The sequence below is a fragment of the Gallinula chloropus genome (genome assembly GCF_964237585.1).
Source record: "Gallinula chloropus genome assembly, chromosome: 17".
Lineage (NCBI taxonomy): Eukaryota > Metazoa > Chordata > Aves > Gruiformes > Rallidae > Gallinula > Gallinula chloropus.
In genome coordinates, this window is record NC_140102.1 from 57,134 (window position 1) to 72,978 (window position 15,845).

General features: G+C 48.9%; 1 long non-coding RNA gene across 1 annotated transcript; it reads right to left on the reverse strand.

The window, feature by feature from the left end:
* Window positions 1-539: 539 nt before the first annotated feature.
* On the reverse strand, window positions 540-3,002 carry LOC311198249. The gene is made up of 3 exons (XR_014617693.1): window positions 2,589-3,002; window positions 1,720-1,816; window positions 540-866 (listed from the first exon to the last, which is right to left on the reverse strand). It is a non-coding gene; the product is annotated as an uncharacterized lncRNA (long non-coding RNA).
* Between the last annotated feature and the right edge of the window lie 12,843 nt (window positions 3,003-15,845).

The following is a 15,845-nucleotide window of genomic DNA, read 5'->3' on the forward strand; positions in this document are numbered from 1 at the left end:
ATTAACAACCCCCCATCTCCTCCAGCGAATTCAACCCCCCTCCCAACCCTACTGCGACCCCTCTGAGAGCCCTTGAACCCCACCATGGCCCCTGACCCCCTAGAAGACCCCCGAAGGAACCCCCAACACCCCAAAAATAGACCCTAGAGAGACCCCCCCAGAACCCCTCAGAGACACACCCCCCCCCAAAGAGCCCCCCCACGATCCCCTAAAAAGGCCCTTAGGGCCCCCCAACTCCCCAAAGCGACCCCCCAAAAAACCCAGACCCCCCAAACAGACCCCATAAAGAACCCTAACCACCCCCCAAAAAACCTGAGACTCCTTAAAGACGCCCCCAAGCCCCTCACATCCCCCCCAAAATGAGACCCCATAAAGATCCCCTCAAAGAACCCCACACCCCCCCTTAGAGAACCCCCCCCAAAAGCCCTAGACCCCACCAAAAAGAGACCCTGTAAAGACCCCATAGTCCCCCAAAAAGAGCCAACCGCCCTGACTCAGCTGCTGCCAGCCCCATCGATGGAAAGATGCCACAACAACAGTGGCCTTGGCCACGCTTTCTTGGAAACAACTGGTTCCCTCATCACCTCTGAATAATAAAAATTCTAAGGCATTTTACAACAATGTCCAATACAACAGTAAACTGCTGCCAAGTATAACCCAGAAAATTGTTAGCCGGTTCTCCTCTGTCGAAACCGTTGCCAGCTTTGGGCTGAGATGCCTCCAAGGTTTGGTCACCTTCGTCTTCAGCCAACATTGCCAAGTCTCTTGGCTGTTCTTCTGGATCCCCTGGAAGAAGACTGGTAGACTGCCTGGAGAAGTGACTCAATCTGCTCTTCTGTTAGTCTTTCCTCACTTTCTTCCACCATCTGCAGGTCAAAAACCAATACATTGTTATTCAATCCATACTTCCTTCCTCAGCTCCAAACAGGAAGACTCGGCCCCAGTAAATACTGCTTTCAATGGATGCAAGACGTAGCCTGAACTCATCACAAAAGCATTTTACAAAGTGGAACTCTTGTAATATTGATAACAACACAAAACAAAAAAGCTCCCTTGTTAGCCACGACAGCTGGCATGCCACAGTGAGACCCTGCTTCTGTTACAAGGAGAACACCACGCTCAGAACAGGCTTTCCTCCTAAAGCCTCTCAGCCTAAGAAAAACCAAACCAAAATACCCAAAGAATTCCCACAAACTAGAAACCCCCCCAAAGCCCAAAAACCAAAGAAGCCACAAACCCCCATTAAAGACACACACAAACCCCAGACCCCACAAGAAAAGCTGCGGGAACTCAAAACACCACAGAAGCCCCTAGCCCTCCCCCAAACCCGCAACCCACAGAACCCCAAAGCCTTCAAAAGGCAGAGAACCAAAACCCCCCCTTAGAACCCCAGTTAAAAAAAACAAACCAACAGAAAAACCTCACAAGCCCACGCTAACCCCACAAATCCCAGACCCTGTAAAAAAACCAACCCACCCAACCCCTATAGCCACAAAAACCAGGAAAAAAAAAAAAAAAAAAATCAGTAAAACTACAAACACCTTACCAACCTCCTTGGCTCATTTTCTGAGAGGAGCCTGCACCAGCAGACAGACTAACACATTTTAATCCTAAACTCGGTTCTCTGCGTTCTTTCTCTGCCCCTTCTCTACATCCTTTTCTTTCAACTTCCTCTTCCTACCCACAAGGCTGTCTAAACCAATGGATAGAAACACTAACCCAGGTAACAGTACATCCAGTTCAGATAAAGGCAATGAAATCACCAGCGCCAATACTACGACCTTCTTACAGGTACCACAAGCTCCCAAGAACTCACCTGTAACAGGAAAAGAGGAGAAACCATAGAGACCTTAAATGCAATACGCCAAAACCCGAAAGAGACTTATTCTTGTATATTGAATGTTAAAATCACATGCATAATTACAGAATTCTTTACAGCTGAAAAAATATTTTTAGAAGACGACCCTGACAGTCTACCTGCAACTGCTGCAAGATGTCTATAATAAACCCCCACAATTTTCTGTAATTAAAAACAAACAAACAAACAAAAAAAAAAAACCAGGAAAGAATGCAATCAATCATCCAGGTAATTCTGAGTTAACTGATGCCCTGAATGGGACAAGTCGAACCCAAGCTAACACCAGCCAGTTTACTGCAATGCTTGTCTAGCATACACATATATAAATCAAAATGACATGTGGCTAGAGGCCAGGTGCAAAAAAAATAAGACATTTGCACACCACAGCAGACAACCTGCCGAGGGCCACGATATGATATGCTGCAGCAGAGTCTTGTGGCTGTTCGCTCAAACACGCTGGTGGAATAGTCTGCATAACCGGCCCTGGGCACGATTTACATGGGGTTTTCTAAGCTATGCCTGATGTGGCTAAGGGATTTTTACTGGGCAATCCTGGTTTAAGACCAGTCTCGGCTCCTAAGGAATGCCAGCCAACAAAGATGTTTTCAGCCGTTAACAAGAGGAACAGAAATCCAACGACGAGCTGCTGCTTTTAAAACGTGGAGTCATCATTGTGACAAATGGCACCACACAGATCTCTGTTAACACATTTGTAGACAAAGTGGAAGACCTGGGGTTGGGGACAGCTGTGCAACTCAGCCTTCATTTCCCGAGGGCAGGTATGCTCCGTCAGCTGCTGCCAGGTGTCGTCGACAACAAGAAACGGGCTGCACTCTGCCGGCTTGTCCACCTCGAACTTCTCAGCGCAGAGCTGGCGAACATCTTCGGTGGTTATAGACAGTCTCACCAGGAAAGATCTTTCCTGTACATCCACAGTACACTCCCTGGAACGCAACATGAAGGTGGTTCTGTAGAATGAGAAAACACACATCAGCAACTCAAAAACCCCAACAGCTGAAGCGTCAGCAACAAACCTGTCCCCACACTGAGACTCACCCCCGCGATTCCCACGCCCGACAGCCACCTCGCCAACTGCAATACTGGTGGCAAAACTGTGGCAAGCGGAACAGAAATTCCTAAGCCAACACCCTCCTTTCCTCATATTACACTCTAACCCTGCAATTACAGCCAAACAGGACTTGTCCTGCCGAGCAAAACCAGGAAACAAAATGCAGTGAGGCTAAGCAATGTCTGAGGCAGCAGGGTCGAGAGATGGTGCTGCTGCACTACTGCCACAAAACAGGCACCTCCTATGGCCGTGTCAGTCAGAAGGAATAAGAAAAAAGCCTCTGCCAGTGGCAGCAAACGGTGCTGATCCCCAAGTTACTGCGTGATAAGCCATCTGCATTCTTATGCTGCAGCACGCAAAGTGTTTTAGGGTGCTTCAGTCCAGTCAGGACACTTTCATTGCATTAAACCGGTGACAATCTGGGGTCCGAGCCCGATTTAACCGGCTTTCCCATGACAGCTTTTTTTCTTTTTTACAGTAAGGCTTAGAGGGAAGCAGAAAGAAAGCTTCCTCGGCAACATTAGGCTAAACCCTAATGGCAAAAGCCTCGTGGCAAAAGCTGGACCTTTTTTCTGTGTTGAAACTGACATGTTCTTACAACTCCGATAACATGGGAAAAGTCTAAGTGCACCCTACAAGGAAATGCAGTTCTACCTTTCAGAAAGCATTTAAAGAGGAAAAAAAACCAAGCAACAACTGGGGGAAAAGCAACCACAAACATCTTTTGAACACATGAACAAAGCAAGCTGCTGTAGTGTGCTTTTTTTAAAAAAAAAAGACATTAACTGTGGTTACAGACTGAAAAAGATACAATTAAAGGAAGTGGAAAAATGGCACAGTGAGAAAGACCTGTTTATCAACTCAGCGGGTGCCAATGTCTGTATGCTAAACCAATCAGGCACGCTAAATCACAATGGCAAAGATGTACATTGCACAAAAGCAAGCCAGCAAAAGCTACCATTGAGAAGGCGGTTCTACCACTTAAGTTCCAAGAAGCACTCTTATCTTTAACAAAGTATTTTTACAGCTTGCAAACTGAAACACTGAAGCTTTGCAGCAGCATTTAAACGAGGTCAGGACTGACCCTGACGAAACAGGGCCTATCCGTTTCTGTTACCGGGGTGAAGCAATTATGAAAAATCAGCCCTAGAGGAGGAAAATCAAGCTGCAGTTTTAGTTCCTAATGTATGTAACACACAGATGTTTTTAAAAGCACGCGCTTTAGACAGACGGGACTGCTTCGAGAAGAGGCTGAAGCTCCCACAAGCACTCCTAACATATACTAAGTATCAAAGTTATTTATGGAGCGGCAGAAAATTGTACTCAATCATCCTCACAATATGGCATGTTTTGCCTTTTCATCCTAGAGACGGAGGGAGGATGAAGGCCTTCCGGGGTCCGAGAGCTGATAAAACTGCAGGAGCCCATCACAAGTGTAGCTACCACATTGTTAAGTCACGATGACTCCCCCTGCTCGATCGAAAATATCTCACCTCATAAGGCAGAGTCCATCAGTAGATTCCCAGGTCACACAGGCCTGCACTCTGCGAGCTGAACAGCTTTCTGTACTTCCACTTTACAGCGGAACCATGAGACTCTCTTGTTATGCTACTGATGTTGCCAACTTTAGGACCACCCTTGGATGGATTTCTACTCCAACAATGTCATCAAAATCTGCGCTGTGAAGAAGAACCCACCTTCCCTAGTCCTTTGCTTCATTTTAAGAAAAATAAACGAATGACAGGTTACCTTCTCCATGCAGAAAACACAGATCCATCGATTCCACCACGTACTCAACTTCAGTATCCAGCTCCAGCATGTCACACCTACTCACCCAGTGTGATAACACAGTCAAGAAGTCATCATTTTCATTCAGCCTCCCTGAGACAAAGGGAATAGAGACAGTCAGAGACAAACTGCGCTTTCCTTACCAGCCTCACCGTTTGAAAGGAAAGTGTTGCTTCGCTGCCTTCGCTGAGAAGTACATCTGTATTACTCTAGATCCTCCTGTAACCAGTGCGCAGCAAAGTGGGTGTCACCTGACACTGGCTGGACAGGACGCCAATGCCAGCTTCGTCCCATACTCTCTAGCGAGCGCAAATCTGACGATGCACACTTTGAGGCGTGCTCTCCTCAGGCAGCAACTCTGTCTTCTACAGGATCTGCTGGAGATGCCCCTCGTTTCATGAACTGCTGCCAACAGCACCTGCATTTATGGAGAATAAAGCATATTCAAGGGCCAGCTTGCTGCCTGGGACAGTGAGATATAGAATGAAGAAAAAAAAAAAGAACACCAGACAACAGGCTAGAGAAATTGTTGGAGAAAACAAGACAGGTGCAGATCACGACAAAGAGATGGAAAAGGAAAGTAACTGCAGTGGCCTGCAGGACAGAGACGGAAGACGAAAAAAGGAGGAAGAGAAAGCAGGAAAAAAGCACAGAGAGAAAAAGAAAAGGGAGAGGGAGATGAAGAAAGAGAAAGGGAGAGAAGAAAAGGGAGCAGGACAGTAGAATAGAGAAGTACAGGCAAGGGGAAAAAAAAAAAAAATCAGAGGAGTAGTAAGAAAGGGCAGGGGTCAGTGGAGGGCTGGGAAGGACCAAGACTCACAAGAAGGACAACAGGTTCTGGATGGGTAACCACCCAACTCTTAAACTTTTGGGGACTTAATGGGTACAAGGTATCCAAGAAGAAAGCTCAAATAGCAAGCCAAACAGTAATGTCTCCAATGGGCTTGGACATTTCACAAGGGCAACAAAGGCTGACAAGGAAACAAAAGGCAGAGCAGAACCTGTGCTCCATTTTCATTTACCATAAAAAATTATAGAAACCCTGCGAGCCACGGAACCCCCAAAAACCCAATTAAAACCACAAAAGAAACCCAAACCAGAAAACCAACAAAAGACCAGAGCAAAATAACCACCGAGCCCAAGAAACCAGCAAACCCGGAAACCCCAGACACCACAAGAACCCCCGATAACCACTGAACGCCACAGCAGCCACAAGAGAAGCCCTAAGCCCTCCTCTGCCAAAAGAGCCCCGCGAGACAGAAAACCCACAAGCCGCAACTAGAGAGAGACACAGACCCACGCAAAGCCCCAAATCCCCCCAAACCTGCCAGCCCCGCGGCCCGGACACGCTCAGACTGACCGGAAGAGTCCAGTCGCGCCCCGCCCCGCCGGCCCCTTCGGTGCCCCGTGTCTCCCGTGCCGGCTGCTCGGGGAACGGGAGCTCTGGCCCGGCCGCACCCCCAAGCCCCCGCCGCGACCCCCTCCGCGCACTGCCCGCGCGGCGCGGAGCCCCCCCTCCCGGCCCAGACACCCCGCCGGACGCCGCGGAGACACGTCCCGGCACGGACCGGCGCCGGCAGAAGGCCGGCCGCGGCTGGGGGGGGGTGGAAGGCGCGGCGCCTCGCCGCCCGCGCGCCCCGCACCGACCCCCGGCCCGCCGCGACCACTCGCGCCGCGACCCGCCGACCGCCCGGCCCCGGCCGACCCCGCGACGGGCGGCGGAACCGGAGCCTCACCGGGAGGGAGCGCCGGCATCCCGACGGGCCCCCTCATCGCCCCGGAAAGCACGGGCAGGCTCCTCGTGGCAGCTCCGCGGTTATACTGCCCGGAAAGGAGCGGGGCATGCCGGGATATACTGCCCCGGAAAGGAGCGGGGCATGCCGGGATATACTCCCCCGCAAGGGAGCGGGGCATGCCGGGATACGTTCCAGTGCGGCTACGGCGGAAAAATGGCCGCCGGAGGACTTCCGGGCATGGCGGCGCCCATCTCCGTACGGCTCCGGCGGTTAAATGGCGACCGAGGGGCTTACGGGCATGGCGGCGCCCTTCTCCGTGCGGCTCCGACGGAAAAATGGCCGCCGGGGGGCTTCCGGGCCCCCGTTTGGGGGCGCGAGCTTGGGGGGGGCTACACAGCACAGCTGCCCCGTTCGGGAAGCTAAGCAGGGACCAGCTCGGTCAGCGCCCGGATGGGCGACCTCACCCCGTCTTCGAATCCCCGCACATGACAGTGACCCCCCCCCCCCCCGCGCGCCCCCTCCCAAAATCTGCCCCCCCGAGGGAGTCCCATCGCCTTCGGGGGTTCCCCGGACCTGACAGTGCCCCGGCCGACCCCGCGACGGGCGGCGGAACCCCCCCCTCACCGGGAGGGAGCGGCCGCCCCGCAATGGCGGCGTCCCTCGTTAAAGCGCCCTGCCGCTCGCGCTGCGCCGCCCGGCCGCAGTCCGCACGCAGCGGGCTCTGCGCGCACCCGCGCAGGAACGCGGCGAGTGTGCACGGAGGCAGCAGAACGCGGCGGCTTCCGTGCGCTGCGCCACCCGGGCGCAGTACCGCTGCGTGTCCGCAAGGCGGCAGCACCGAGGACCCCCGTGTTCGAATCCCCGCTCGGGCCTTTCCGCCAGTGCTCGTATCTCTCCGCCTCTGCTCGTATCTCTCCGCCTCTGCTCGTATCTCTCCGCCTCTGCTCGGCCCTTTTCGGCTCCCCCTGCCCCACTAATTACCCGTCTGCCGCTGACCTGCGCTCATTAACAACCCCCCATCTCCTCCAGCGAATTCAACCCCCCTCCCAACCCTACTGCGACCCCTCTGAGAGCCCTCGAACCCCACCATGGCCCCTGACCCCCTAGAAGACCCCCGAAGGAACCCCCAACACCCCAAAAATAGACCCTAGAGAGACCCCCCCAGAACCCCTCAGAGACACCCCCCCCCAAAGAGCCCCCCAAGGATCCCCTAAAAAGCCCCTTAGGGCCCCCCAACTCCCCAAAGCCCACAAAGAGACCCCCCAAAAACCCAGACCCCCCAAAGAGACCCCATAAAGAACCCTAAACCCCCCCATAAAACTGAGACTCCTTAAAGGCCCCCCCAAGCCCCCCACATCCACCCCAAAATGAGACCCCATAAAGATCCCCTCAAAGAACCCCAAAACCCCCCTTAGAGAAGCCCCCAAAAGCCCTAGACCCCACCAAAAAGAGACCCTGTAAAGACCCCATAGTCCCCCAAAAAGAGCCAACCCCCTGCCAAAAAGCCCCTTAAGACCCACCCCAAAAACCACCTCAGAGACCCTGAACTCAGAGACCCTGTACAAGAGGGGTCCCTAAAAGTCAAGGGAGGGGCCCTAAAGGACTAGGTAGGGGGACAAAGGACAAGGGAAGGGTCCCCTAAGGTCAAGGCTGGGGGGGGGGGGACACGGACCCCATTCCCCTTTGGGGTTCTTTTTGGGTCGCAAGCTTGGGGGGGGCTACACAGCACAGCTTCCCCGTCCAGGAAGCTAAGCAGTACCACCTCCAAACAAGCTAGAAGACACCACAGTGCCCTGGCAACCATTAGGAAAGCCATGAGCTCTCCCAGAACTGAGAGAACACGATCTATTTGATCCCTGTTACTTTATTGGGAAAGGCTAAAGCTCTAGAGGCAGACAAAAGACTCACTCTGACCTCGGCTAGACAATCTCATCAGACCTGTTAGGAGAAGTGATGCTCACAACTTACACATTATAGAGAAAAGCTGGTGAATAAAAGGTGAGGTTCTATCTTCACTAGAGTCAGGAATATCAGTAAAACGCCACATGTTTAGAATCAAAGACCAATAAATAACTGTATAGGGTCATCTTACAACCCCCTAAAAATACAACGCAAAAAAAAATAAAAAACCCCAGCCATAACCCTATGTATGAGTATACTTTCTATTACATACACGCTGCTTAACATTGAGTGCTCCTTAAGCTCTTACCTCAGCTGAATCTTCCTAAAAAGCCAAGCTGACTACTAAGCTTCATCAGCTGAATGAAAGCCAGAGCACTTATACTAGAGAAAGCCAGCAGGAAAATGAGCTTCTTAACGCAAGACCGGTGGATTATCTACCCCTGGCCTCACCCACCACCTTTCCCACAGTCCCCTGGGAAAGGGGAGGATCCTGCCTGCAGAAGGATTAAAGGCAGCCCTTAGGTAAGTTTGTGGAATGCAAAGTGCCAATTGGAGAAAGCTGTTTTTTTTAAAAAAAAAAATCATTGTCATTTCTTATTGTGGCTGTGGAAGTGAAGACATAACCTGGTATGTAAGGCATTTGATTTTTTCTGTGCTATTGATAGAAGATAAACATTGTACAACACTTTGGAGAAAAATAGCTAGTGACACACAGTAAAAATATTATCATTAAAGATTGTGGGCTTTTAGCTTCCTACAAAAACAAAGAAAAAGCCAAAATACTACGTGGTTATACTCTGTGTCTATTGCACCCACATGTACCACCTGGCTTCTACCGGAACTACGTTCTAGATGAGGCTGAATAGAAATAGATCTCTCCAGAATCCCTTCTAAAGAATATCTCTGGTTACAAAGTAAATAGTTAACTGCAAGTAATCAACTAACTTTGACCCTCTCTGACCAATGCCCTTAACAGGACTAGATATGCCCCAGAGGAGAGAAACCTGTTTATGTCTCGCAGCCTCTCAGGCAGCCCATAAGGTGCTCCTTTCACATTAGGGCTTTCCTAGCCAAGGGGACAGTCCTAACGGTGCCTTACATCATTTTCAGGGTCTACAGCATACGCCTTTTAAAAGTGGTAAGTGTCCAGCAAGAGTTTCCAAACAAAGGGTGCCAGCACTGAAAGATGTTCCTGGGCTGAGAATTAATTCCTTAGGGTTACGATAAAGCCTGATTTGTGCTGATTGCTTAGCTTCACTTAGCACAAGGAACTAGATTTGCCAAAGCCTTTCAGCTGTGACAGAGGAATTTCTCCTAGCTGTCGCTCTAACAGCTGTTTTGAACCTTTTACTAGGGGAAAGAATTTTGAGAGCATACTAGTATCTTGGCAGTGTTTTTCCAAGCCTGGAACTCTTCAGTTCTCTGCGTTCTACTAGCAAGGGCAGGTGCACAAGGAACACAAGCCAGGAGGAGGCTGCAGCCTTTGGCAAAAAACGCAAGTCAGCAAAGTATGAAGATACCTGGATGCAGAAGAAGAATCCAATTAGATGTTGGAAGACCTCACAAACAACCTCCGCCCCCCCATTTGGGTGGAGAGTCGAGTATTATAGTGATAGACGTTTAGCATGGACTTCTTTTTTCTCATTTAGCATATTTAGGGGTGTGAGCTTTAATATTCATTTCACAGTTAATGAAGTCAAAGGTCTGTCTCTGGGCACAAAATTTTGTATAGAAACCATCTATCTATTTATGCCAACCTTCTAGACATGGAATGAAAAAAAAAAAGCAACAGGATACAGGGAAAAAATGAAAATAGGGACAGAAAATTAAATAAAACTACACCTAGAAACTAAATTTCAAAATGAAAAGAATTATGAGTAAAAACCTGAAAAATCAGGCCAGTTAACAAGATAAAAGTAGATATAGAAAGAACATTTCAGAATTGACAGGATTCAGAATGGATTTTTTAAAGAATATAGGAACAAAACTGGAGTCATATAAGGTAAATTTAAACAACAAACAGGGTACACAGCAGAAAAGAAATAATTAAAAAATAGGGATGAGAGCTTGATAAAAGTAGATATTGAAAGGAAATTTAAAAAGCAATGGCACCCAGGAAAGACCAGAAACAACTGAAAAATAAAGACAGTGAATGGGATAAGGGTAGTAGACCTTGAAAGGAAATTTCAAAAAGAAAAGGATTAAGAAAGCAAAGGGAAAAACATTAACAATAAAGACAACAAATGAAAATGCAGGCATAGAAAGAAGATTTTAAAAGCAAACATGTAAAGAACAGACATTAAAAAAAAATAAAGATACAGACAGTGAACCAATCTAGACAACCCTGAAGTTTCACTTACTACAGTTACTTATCTCTGATGCCAGATAAGGGAAGAGTTTCACAGGGATAACAGAGGGGCTGGGATACTGGCGTGATCTCTGTAATCCAGTGGTACACTTTCTTCTTCGAGGATGGTTTCAAGATTCTGAGAAACAAAGATCCTTATTTTCAAAGTGGGGGCTGTCCTCCTCCTTGCGGTGAGCTGGGGTCTTTTAGTCATGTTGACTTCACTGTGACTAAGCAGTATACAATGTAAACTATGTACCTCTTTAAAAAGCTAATGCAATTTCATATTTGCAATAAACTGCATACCATTTCATATAATAAACACTAATTGATACAATAGGTAGGGAAATGAGATTCTCCTAATGTCGTGGTTTCACCCCAGCTGAGAGCGGAGATCCACGCAGCTGCCTGCTCTTTAAAGGAAAAGAGGAGGGGGAGAAGGGGAGGGGCGAGGCAAGGGAAGGGGCAAATAACTACCCCAAAACCAAGAAACCAAAAGCCCGTGGGTTGGGGTAAGGATAGTTTACTAAGATAACAGAAAGATACAATATAACAATGCTAACAGGACTTTAGAGCAAAAAATATATGAAACTGTTGATACACGATGCAGTTTCTCATTGAACCCACAGCTCAGGCCGTGCCACCCAGAGCCGTCCCAGAACCCGACCGTCCCCCAAGAACCGTGTGTCCTGGAGCCACCCCTGCTCCTCCTCCCATCAGCCTCCCTTTATGCTGAGCATGACGTAATTGGCATGGAATACTCTCTTTGGCCCATTTGGGTCACCTGTCCTGGCTTCATCCCTCCTTTCTCACTAATAGAGAAATATGAGGAACTGAAAAAGTCCTTGACTGCTTGACCACAACTAACAACATCAGGGTGTTATCAGCACTGCTTTCATTTTAACTCTCAAACACAGCATTCCATCCGCTGCTACAAAAGAAGTTAACTCCATCCTGACCGAAACCAGGACACCTAATAATGTCACAACCTATAAAAATTACTCAGCTTGCAGTCAAGTAAGGATCACGATGGTAGCCTTGCACGATTCCTTAAGACACAAGGATGCAGAGGTTTTGTTTCTTAAAATTCCTTTATTACTAATTACTGTTAGTAAGCTGAGCAGATCAGTTACTATAAAAACACCACTAGTAAAGCAGTGACTATACTTACAATTAGTTAGGTGTGTGCCTGTATATATACGGGACTACAGGTATAGGGGTCATCAAACTGCTCCCAGGAGTGCAGCCAATCCACAATATACAAAGTCTCGTTTCAAAAGTAATCTGCGTTGCAGAGTCTGGAGTCAGGCAGGCCTCCTCCGCAAGGGTCTGGAAATATGTTTGTACTTTTGCCCTACATCTAGAATACCCCCACATGCACACACATGTATAACTTTCACAGCTCTCAGCTGACTCATGTTAGCAGTTTGATGTAGGGTGAGGTGGCTGCACCATATCAAACCCACAGCTTATTCAGAGCACCTAGTGTTTAGGGTTCAGGACTTAGAGTTGATTACCTTGGGATTTAGACATTACCTTCTTTGTAAGTTGTCAGTCCTGAATTTAAGTTACAAGCAGGAAAACTTGGAACCAAAATGGTTGTTGGGGATTAAAAGATTATGGATGATGTTACATTTTAAATCCTGAAAATTAGTGACCCCACAAAATAAAGTAATAAACTATAACGCCCAAGTAAGACAACCTCAGCAACAAATTCTTAGTTGTAAAGGGAATACTCTGAACCCCCTTTTAAGTAAGAAGCAGCAAAGAACATATAAACAGAGAAACAGTTGAGAAACGGAGGAATTTTTGCCTGCAGCTTTAAAAATTTGCCCTTCATTTGGAAGTGCAGCAGAATAGGAAGATGCACGGTACAACGCACTTCCTCTGAACTCACCTTCAACCCCATAAGCACTAATTCATCTGCATCGGGGCCAATTCCCGTTTTTTGTTTGTTTTCTCAGCTCCACAAGCAAACAACCAGAGCCAGTGACACTTATTATCGCCAACCAACCTTTCCTTAAGGAAAGCAGAACCTCCTGAGAAAGATGAAGAGCATTTGTGACAACTGCTAATATTCATCCTGTGGTCAAAACCCTTTTCCTCTGGCCAGTAAATCCCACTCTGAAGACTAACCAGAAAATGCCCCACAGGACAAAGGTAAAATACCACAGCTGTGGAAATGCTTCTTATGATGTAAAATAGATCTTACTTTAGCCTGTTTCTCACATAGTGAACATTTGTCATTCAAGCTACTGAACCATTTGGCATGTGACTCAAATTCCCACTGCTCAGCAAATGCGTGTTCTGCCCAGTACCCACAGCCATCTTTGCTGTCACAGGAACAAAGCCCAGCTCCCTTCACCCAGTAGCATGTAGACAGCCACTTGACACCCCCCCCCCCCCCCCGACCAGGGCACAACCACCTTCCACCTGCCTGGCCTCCCAGGCATCCAATGTAGCCCCAGATGCAAATGAGAGCTTGTCCTCTGGGGCTGGCCTGAGCTCTCTGCAGAGCTCCCAACTGTGATGTTCTGGCCTGCGCCCAGAGAGGCAGTTGCGCTTCTCCCCGCGGGACACCAGCGCGCATCGTTCCCGCGTGCGCCACCGCAGGGCGGAGCTGCGGAGCTTCCCAGCGCAGCCGTAATCTGATCCCGATTCAGCTGCTACCCGCACCCACATCAGCTGCTGCTTCGGCTCCGTTTCCAATGGCTCGCCCACGACACTCCCACCCTGCCTGGCAGGTTGCCCAGGACGGTCCCGGGCGCGCAGATCCCTGTTTTATGCGGGACACGCAGCGCAGAGCCCAGACCCGCCTCTGGAGCGCTGCTCGCGAACTCCTCCATCCCCTCATTACTGGACTTGCGGCTCACCATCGCCACGCCACCCTGTAGTCTCGCTAGGTAAGGCTTGGCACAAGCTCCAGTCTCCTTGCCTGATCTCAGCTCGCAGTAGCTGCAAGTGGCGCGATACGCCGCCCACGGTTTCTGCCTAACCCTGAGGCAGAGTAGTGACCTATAGCCGCAGTCCCTCAGATAGCGAGGTGCCGTTAGTGCTAAGGAAGCACCTGTGCTTGTCGGGTAACCCCACCGTCATCAGCTGCAGCTCGTGAGTGCGCCCGGCCGGGCTGGGCACGGCCGACTGGTCAGAAATAATCGGGGCCTGCAAGGGCAGCAGAGGTGCGCTTGGATACTTAAGAGCAGCTTGCTGAAAGCTGCCTGGGGAGTTTGTAGGCTGACCAAGAAGAAAGGAGGGGGTTCAGGAATATGGAGTGCTAATTGACGTGCTTTGGGGCAGAAGGCTTTTAACTAGCCCTAGGCAGTCTGCAGGAGCGGGCCGGCAGGAGCATCCAGACATTCAGCAAGGGCAAATGTGTCTGGGAAGGAGGAAAAAAAGAAAGAGGAACAAACTCACGGAGTGATACTGGCTGGAACTGACTGACTGGGAAGCAGCTCTGCAGAAAAGGGCCTGAGGCTCCTGGCAGACAGCAGGCCTAACGTGAGCTGTTGCTGTGCTCTGGCAGAAAAAGGGCTTACAGTGTCTTTGGCTGAATTGTGAGGAGCACAACCAGGTGTTGAGGGAAGCGACTGTCATCTTTACTCGGGACTCATTAGACTGCACCTGTACTACTGTGTCTAGTTCTGGGCCTCTGCAAATACAAGACCTTGATGGACTAAAGTAAGCTCAATGTAGAGCAGCCAAGATGCTGAGAGGATTGGAGCATTCATGATGTGAAAAGAGGCTGAGGGAAGGGGAACAGGGCCTTCTCAGCCTGAAGAAAAGATGGTGCATAGGAGGGGAAAGAAGCTACTAGTGGCCTTTCAGTATTTTCATGGTGATTATCAAGAAAATGGAATCGGGCATGGCGGTACACTTTGGGAGGACAAGGAGCACTGGGTGTAAGGTGGAACGAGGGGTTCAGATTTGATAGAACAACAACTTTATTCACTGTTAGGAGAAGTGTGCGCCTAAATGGAGGAGCCAGGAAAGTCATGCAGTCTTCATCCTTGGAGACTTTCAAGACCAGGTTGGATAATATCCTGAGATACCTGTTCTGATCTCATACCTAAACTGGCCTTGAGTGGGAGGTTGGATAGGAATCTTAGGATGGTTTAAGTTGGAAGTGACCTTAAAGGCAATCTGGTTCCACCCCCTCACCTACCCTTGCTATGGGTAAGGCCACCCTTTGCTAGACCAGGTTGCCCAAAGCCCCACCTAGCCTGGCCTTGAATGCTTCCAGAGGGGAGGCATCCACAACTTCACTAGGCAGCCTGTTCCAGTGTTTCACCACCATCACAGTGAAGAGTTTGTTCATGGTATGTAATGTAAATCTACCCTCACCCATCACCCTTTGTCCTATTGTTATGCGTCCCAGTAAAAAGTCTCTCTCCACCTTTTGAGAACAACCTCCTCAAGTCCCTTCTGACCTGACTTTTTCTGTGATCCTATACCTTATCTTCCTTTTATATTCCTTTTATTCCTTATATTCCTTTTTTTTTTTTTCCCTGGCCCACTGCTGCACATACTTTTCTTTACCTGAATGCCTTTCTGACCTATGGTCTCAGTATAGCCGCATCTATATCAGAATTAAAGTCAATTGCAGCCTTACGTGACACTACTGATACGGTTATCTAGATATGAATAGCCTTGCTTCTCAAAACTCCCATATCATTATTCTGGAATCTAGTCTGTCCTTGATTTGTCTACTCAGCTATAATCAAGTTCTTATCTCATGCGCTGGTATTTTGCATACCAGATAAGTGGAGCATGCCTTGCGTTCTTTCAGTATCCTCTAAAACGCCTCCATTGTAAAGTTCCTGTTTTGCTTGTGGAACTCTGTAGCTGTTACCGCATTTGGCTCTGCCTTGCTTCCTTGCCAGAATATTCTTGCGCTTCTGTTGGAAGGCATCTGTTGTCTGTTTCAGTATATCACGCCACCATTTTCAATTGTACTTTCCTCAGAATCTCTTTTTACCTCGGTCATTTACAATCCTCATGCTGGCACATACTGTGTAGTAAGCATGCTTTCTCGATGTCTCATCTCCTGAACAGAACTGCACTGTCAGCATCTGTTCTTTATTGTTGTTCTTGCTGATAACTGGTTTTAATTCCTCCAATGAACACCTTGTGCCAGTGGCCCCATGG